The 5,748-nt window shown below is 34.8% G+C and overlaps 1 non-coding gene across 1 annotated transcript; it reads right to left on the bottom strand.

Moving 5' to 3' along the window:
* Positions 1 to 4,900: 4,900 nt before the first annotated feature.
* Positions 4,901 to 5,006, bottom strand: LOC127741371 (small nucleolar RNA R71). The gene has a single exon (XR_008002323.1). It is a non-coding gene; the product is annotated as a small nucleolar RNA R71 (small nucleolar RNA).
* Between the last annotated feature and the right edge of the window lie 742 nt (positions 5,007 to 5,748).

A 5,748-nucleotide genomic window follows, 5' to 3' on the forward strand; every position in this document is an offset into this window, starting at 1 on the left:
TGTGAGACTTTGAGTCTAAATACATGGTTACATTATTTAACCATAACTATTTTATTCTTGTGTGTTTACTTCTCTATGATTGTAATTTGAATTTTGTTTTATCCTATATGTCCAATGTTAATGTGTTATATGCATGCATATGATTGAGGCCATTATTTGTTTAGCTCACTTATCCTAAATAAGCCTACCCTTTAAATTACCTTTGTCACTTTGAGCCGTTTTAATCCCATTTGTTCTACATTTTACCACATTACTAGCCTTAAACAGAAAAATAATTAAATATCTTTAGTTAGCTTAAGATAGAAATTGTGTGTTAATTGAGTATGGGAAGATTGTGGGAACAAGGGTTAATAAAGGAATGTGTCATGATAAAATAATGGGAATTTGGGTACCTACTCATGTGAAACTATAAAAGAAAATTAAAAATCTATGTGCATTGATAAGCTATGTTTATTTTCATGTTCAAAAAAATTTTAAAAATTTTAAATAAGGGAACAAAATTACCCAATGCTAAATTAAACAATCAATGCACATGTGATAAAATTAAAATAAAGGTTGATGCATGAGTATGGAATGTGAAAAGGAAATTCTGGGTAGCTAGGTATGAAATTTGAAGTTGTATAGAAAATACATATATGGTTAGGTGAAAGCTTGGGTTAATTAAAGATTCAATTTATAAGCTCACTTAGCCATATATACCCTTACCCTTACCTTAGCCCCATTACAACCTTAAAAAGACCTCATGATGTTTGTATTGGTACATTAAATGTTGTTGATTGGTTAGGTGAAGAACAAAAATTAGGAGCATGATTAGAGAAGGATAGAGTGATTACCCTATACACTAGAGAGATTAGAGTGCACACACACCATCAGTGAGGGTTCAATGCTTGATTTCATGTCCCCTGCTTTCACGAGCTGTCTTCTTACAAATTTACCTGCTTTTACTGTATGATTTGAACTAGTGGAATCTGCTCAGTGTTTTGTCTTAGAGAACTTATTTATTTTTTAATCAGATAGACAAAGTCATATAGTTGCATTCATGTATATAGGTTGCATTGCACTACATGAGTCTTACATGTCCCTATTCATTCATATTTATCTCCTTCAACTAAGCATGAGGACATGCTAATGTTTAAGTGTGGGGAGGTTGATAAACCATTATTTTATGATTTATATTGTGTTTAATTGAGTGGTTTTATCAAGTCTTCACCACTTATTCATATGATTTGCATGTATTTACAATTCCTTCCTAAAATTGTTCTATGATTGAAAACTTGCTTCCTAAAGATCTTTTAATTGTATATTTTTATTCTCCTTTATACCATTCGATGCCGTGATCTGTGTGTTAAGTGTTTCAGGCTTCATAGGGCAGGAATGGCTTAGATAATGGAGAGGAAGCTTGCAAAAATGGAAAGAACACAAGAAATTGAGGAGATGACCAGCGAGAAGCGACGCAGACGCATGGCTCACGCGACCGCGCGAAATGGAGGAAATTGCAGTGACGCGCTCGCGTGTCTGATGCGAACACGTGGATTGAAAGCTGCACGATTGACGCAAATGCGTGGACGACACGCACGCGTGGCACGGAAAAACGCTGAATGACGCGCACGTGTAGACGACACGTACGCGTGACGTGCGCGATCTGCAGAATTTACAGAAATGCTGACGTGGATTCTGGGCCGCGTTTCAACCCAGTTTTCGGCCCAGAAACACAGATTAGAGCCAGGGACAACATTCATTCTGCATAATTCTTAGTTTTTAGATCTGATTTTACTCCTCCTCTAGGTTTTCTCTCTGCACATTCATAGTTCTTAGGATTTTGTTTTTATTGCTTTTTGGATTGAGATATTGAGAAGAGTTATTACCTCCGCAAGACTTCATCACTCCAGTTTGTTTTCTTTACTTTTTGCTTACTCTTTTATATCCTTAATTTGTTCAGAGTTACAATTGGATTATTTTTAGAATTTATTAATACAAGAACTATTTTTATTTTTAATTGATCTTTTTTATTATTGTCTATCATGTCTTTCTTTATTTCTTATTTTTATCTTGTGAAATTTACATTCATGATGAGCGAGTAGTTCTCTAACTTGATTGGGAGTTGATTGAAAAGAGAACCTTGAGTTGGAATGCTCAAGAGTAAAATTGTAATTGGGTTTATTGTTGGATGGCTCTCTAGTCACTGACACTAATCCTTCCCAAGGGAGAGGATTAGAACTTGTGAATAGAAGTAGACTTCCAACTTACTTGACTTTTCCTTACCTAGTAAAGGATAACTAAGTAGAACAACCTTCAATTAACAATTGATCTTGGGAGAACTCCAACAAGGATAGAACTTCCGATTAATCTACTCCCGGTCAAGATTTTTTATTTAAATTACATAAATTTTCTGATTTAATTTTCTGTTTACCAAACTCAAAACCATCTTGGAAAACCTCTGATTAATAGAATAGCACACCTTTTCTGCAACTCGTTGGGAGACGACCTGGGATTCATACTCCCAGTATTTTAATTCTAATTTTGTGACAATCCTTCTAAATTGATAAGTGGATTTTTGTTGGTTAAGAACTGTAGTTGCAACGTATCTCTCATATTAATTTCTTAATCTGCCAATTTTCGCCACGTCAACCAGCGATGAGCGACGCGTGCGCGTACCTGATGCGTGCACATGATTTGGAGATTTGCACAGCGACGCGTGTGCATACCTGACGCATACGCGTGACACGCGAAGAAGACCATCGACACGTACGTGTGACATGTGTCACGTGTAGAAAAAGCTGATTGCTATAATTAATTCTGATTTAAATTTTAAATTTTATTTTAAGATAGAAAAAGATATTATTTTAATTTTAGAAATTAGATTTTAAAATAATTAGGATTAGATATAAAAGAGAAAAGAAACTTCTCTTCTGGGGATTCCATTCCACCTCAGCCCAATTTACAGTTTACCAGAATCCTAGTTTCTCCTCTCTAAACCATGAGCAACTAAACCTCCACTGTTAAAGGTTAGGAGCTCTGTCTATTGTATGGATTGATACTATTATATTTTATTTTAATTCATGCACTGATTTATATTTCAAGAATTGTTTTTATTCTTTATCTTATGAATTTGGGTAGAACGGAAGTATGACCCTCTTTCTAATTGAGTTTTTATATAACTTGGAAAAGCTCTTTACTTGAACAATAGTTTGAAAATAATTTATCCTAAATTCTAATTATCTGGACTTAACGGGATACGTGACATATAATCCTCTTATATTTGGATAATTAGGATTTATGTGGCATAATAACTAGAATTAAACTTCACCCCCTAATTGGAATAAATTGACCAAGGAATTGGCGGTTGATGAAAGTTAGAGGAGACTAGAAAGGTCTAAGGAATTAGGATCTAGTCATATATAGTTTGCCATGAATTAAATCTTACATGATTAAAATAAATTAATAAGAAAAGTCAATCCGAAAAATAGATAACTCTGAAGCCTTAACTGCCTTCTTCATATTATTTTTTCCAACTTATTTACTTGCCTGTCTTTCTAATATTCTGAATTTATTGTTAATGCTTTTGAATCTTCAAAACCATTTTCTATTTGTCTGACTAAGCTAATCACTCAATTATTGTTGTTTGATCCATCAATCCTCATGGGATCGACCCTCACTCACCTGAGATATTACTTGGTACGACCCGGTGTACTTGCCGGTTAGTTTGTGGATTATAAATTTCGCACCAAATTTTTAGCGCCGTTACCAGGAATTGACTGTGAATGACAACTATTCGTTATTTGATTGCTTAGATTAGATAACTTTTTACTTTATTAGATTTTATTTAGTATTATTCATTCTTATTTTTTTTATTTTTCTTTTTCTTTATTTGTTTCCTTTCGTTCACAGCACCCACCCCTTGCATTCGTTTTGTTCTTTTATTACTCCCTTTTAGTTTAATTTTCATTTTTTTTATATTAGTTTTTAAAAACCTTTATTTTGTCTTATTCATTTTATTTCCCTCTGCTTTCGTTGCTTTGTTTTTCTTTATTTTATTTTCATATTGCTTTCGTTGCTTTGTTGCATACAGTTTCACCTGCTTCTTGGTTTGAATTTTCAATTTTTGTATCAATCATTTTTTTCTAATTTTTGAAATTAAGTTTGGTGTTACCTAATTATTTACTTAATTTTTCTGTTTAAATTTAAACAAAAAAAATATATTTGATATTTTCACTCTATTTTTTATTTAGAATTTTTGAACTTTTTGTTTTAATAATTTAGTTGTTTTATTTTATTTCTTTGCACATGTTACTTCACAGGGAATTTTCTACACTCTGACGTAGAGAATTCCAAATTTTTCTTCTTGTCTTCTGTCTGTTTATGCGCAGGAAAAGCGACAAAGAACATCTCTTAGACTTTGATCCTGAACCTGAAAGGACTTTTAGGCGACGTTTGCAATAAGCAAGACTTTACAAGGCTGTAGAATCCACTATGGATCCTAACAATGCTGCTAATGCCAATGTGGCAAACCTGAATGGGAATGAACAATAAAGGAGAGTACTTGGATCTTACTCTGCTCCTACTGCGGATCTTTATGAAAAAAGCATTGTGGTGCCTCCTATAGCTGCGAACAACTTTGAGTTGAAGCCACAATTGGTCACCCTGGTGCAACAAAACTGTCAGTATCACGGTCTTCCCCACGAAGACCCAAATCAATTTATTTCTAATTTTCTGCAGATTTGTGATCTTGTGAAGACAAATGGAGTGAACCCAGAGATGTACAAACTCATGCTCTTCCCGTTTACTCTGAGAGATGGAGCAAAGCTATGGCTAGATTCCCAATCCAAGGAGAGTTTGGATACTTGGGACAAGGTTGTTACTAAGTTTCTTACTAAATTTTTCTCACCAAAGAAGCTGACTAAGCTTAGGGTGGAAGTTCAGACCTTCAGACAGAAGGATGGTGAAACTCTTTATGAAGCTTGGGAGAGATACAAGCTACTGACTAGGCAATGCCCTCCGGACATGTTCTCCAAATGGACCCAACTAGATATCTTTTATGAAGGTTTGGGTGAAATGTCCAAGATGTGCTTAAATAATTCTGCTCGTGGTTCACTGCACAAGAAGAAGACACCGGAGGAGACTATTGAGCTTATTGAATTGGTTGCTAGCAACCAATATTTATACTCATCTAACAGAAATCCTGTGAACTCTGAGACTCCTCAGAAGAAGGGTGTTATGGAAGTAGAAGCTCTTCATGCTATTCTTGCCCAGAACAAGCTTATGTCTCAGCAAATAAATCTATTTACTCAACAGATGGGTGGCATGCAAGTCTCAGCTGTCAACACCCAAAATCCACCTCAAGAGGTCCCTTATGACATGACAGGTAATTTTATACAAAATGAGAATTATGATTATGCTTAATCTTTTTCTGAAAAGGTAAATTACATGGGGAATGGTCCTAGAAACCCCAATAATGATCCATACTCTAAGACATACAATCTTGGATGGATGGACCAACCTCAGAGATCTCAGAATTTCAACAATAATTTTCAGGGCAGTTTCCAACAGAACAATCATAATAACCGCCAATTTCAGTCTCATCAACAACAACCACCTTAGCAGGCAAATTCTCAATCCCAATAAGATTCTAATTGGGAGATGATGAGGAGTTTTATGCAGGAAACCAGAGCCTCCATTAGAAACTTGGAGGTGCAAATGGGCCTACTGGGCAAGCAAATACCTGAGAGGTCTGCAAATACAATCCAAAAC

This window comes from Arachis duranensis, chromosome 8 (assembly GCF_000817695.3).
Source record: "Arachis duranensis cultivar V14167 chromosome 8, aradu.V14167.gnm2.J7QH, whole genome shotgun sequence".
In the NCBI taxonomy this organism is placed as follows: Eukaryota; Viridiplantae; Streptophyta; class Magnoliopsida; order Fabales; family Fabaceae; genus Arachis; species Arachis duranensis.